Genomic DNA, 2,223 nt, shown 5'->3' on the forward strand with positions numbered 1-2,223 from the left:
TTTCGAGACAGAGTCTCATTCTGTCGCCCAGGCTGGAGTGCAGTGGCACGATCTCAGCTCACTGCAAGCTCTGCCTCCCAGATTCACGCCATTCTCCTGCCTCAGCCTCCCAAGTAGCTGGGACTGCAGGTGCCCGCCACCTCGCCTGGCTAAATTTTTTTTTTTTTTTACTTTTAGTAGAGACAGGGTTTCACCATGTTAGCCAGGGTGGTCTCGATCTCCTGATCTCATGATCCACCTGCCTCAGCCCGCCAAAGTGCTGGGATTATAGGCGCGAGCCACCGTACCCAGCCCACCAGAGTTTTTTTAATGGCTGAAAACAAAGTTTTCAAACAAAAATGGTGAGAGAGCTTGCCTTTCCGTGTATCAACACTGACTATGAAAGCCATTGTAAACTCTATAGAATTGGCACAGAAACAGACAAATAGATTAATAAAAGAGAATAGAGAGCCTAGAAGTAGACTCAACAATCTGTGGAAACTTAACTGTATCATAAAGGAAGCACATCAACCTAAGCGGGGACAAAAACATTTATTTCATACATACTGTTGGCATGACTCAAAAGCATCTGAAAGACCTGGCGCAGTGGCTCACGCCTGTAATCCCAGCACTTCAGGAGACCAAGGCTGGCAGATCATTTGAGGTCAGGAGTTCAAGACCAGTCTGGCCAACACAGCGAAACCCCATCTGCACTAAAAGTGGAAAAATTAGGTGGGCATGGTGGCGCACGCTTGTAATCCTATCAACTCTGGAGTCTGAGGCAGGAGAATCGCTTGAACCGTGGAGACAGAGGTTGCAGTAAGCCAAGATTGCACCACTGTACTCCAGCCTGGGCAACAGAGCACAGCTCCGTCTCAAAAAAAAAAAAGAAAGAAAGAAAGAAAAAAAGAAAAAGAAATCATCTGCAAAATAAATTAATTAGATGCCTCCTTCTCCATACCCATAAAAAATAAAGTCCAAGAGAGATGAAGTTGTAATGTCAAAAATAATCAATGCAAGCTTTAGAAGGAAATACAGGGGAAAAATGTTTTCTTGAAATAGAAAGGGTCTTAAGCAAAACCGAAATCTCAGAAGCCAAAGAAGAAAGATTGAGAGATGTCACTGCAAGAAAATTTTGCCATAGTGCCATGGTGTCTGCATGACAGAAAGCACCCGCAAAATCAACAGATAAACAAGAGGCTAGAAGAAAATACTTCACACTATGATAATGTTTGGGTTAATATTAATATCTCTAATTTTATTTACTTTTTAAAAAATACGGGGTCTTGTGTTGCCCGAGCTGGAGTGCAGTGGCTATACACAGGTGTGATCCCACTACTGATCAGATCAGCACGGGAGTCCTGACCCGCTTTGTTTCCACCTGGGCCAGTTCACCCCTCCTCAGGCAACCTGGTGGTCCTCCACCCCCAGGAGGTCACCTTATTGATACTGAACTTAGTGTACACATCTGATCAGCATAGCCCACTACAGCCCAGAACTCCTGGCCTCAATCAATCCTCCTGCCTCCGTCTTGTAACTGGAACTACAAGCGTGCACCACTATACCCAGCTTAATATGTTTAAATCCTATAAATCAATAGAGAAACAACCCGAAGACATAGGAAACATAATATATAGGCAGGCAACTCACACAAGAGGAAATGCAAATGACCAAGAAGTTAATGAAAAAAAGGCTCAATCTCTCTAGTGATAAGGGAATTATAAATTAAAGCAATAATGAGGACGGGGTACAGTGGCTCAAGCCTGCAATACCAACACTTTGGGAGGCTGAAGCAGGCAGATCATGAGGTCAATAGATCAAGACCATCCTGGCCAACATGGTGAAACCCCGTCTCTACTAAAAATACAAAAATTAGCTGGGCTTGGTGCTGCACACCTGTAGTCTCAGCTACTCAGGGGGCTGAGGCAGGAGAATCACTCGAACCCGGGAGGTGAAGGTTGCAGTGAGCTGAAATTAAGCCACTGCACTCCAGCCTGGTGAGACAGAGTGAGACTCTGTCTCAAAAATAAATAAATAAATACAATTTAAAAATAAAAATAAAAAATAGGCTGGGCACAGTGGCTCACATCTGTAATCCCAGCTGATTACACTTTGGGAGGTGTAGTACTTTGGGAGGCTGAGGCGGGCAGATCACAAGATCAGGAGATCGAGACTGTCTTGACTAATATGGTGAAACCCCGTCTCTACTAAAAATACAAAAAGTTAGCCGGGCGCAGTGGCGGG

The sequence above is a fragment of the Colobus angolensis genome, unplaced genomic scaffold (assembly GCF_000951035.1).
Source record: "Colobus angolensis palliatus isolate OR3802 unplaced genomic scaffold, Cang.pa_1.0 Scaffold6, whole genome shotgun sequence".
Classification (NCBI taxonomy): domain Eukaryota; kingdom Metazoa; phylum Chordata; class Mammalia; order Primates; family Cercopithecidae; genus Colobus; species Colobus angolensis.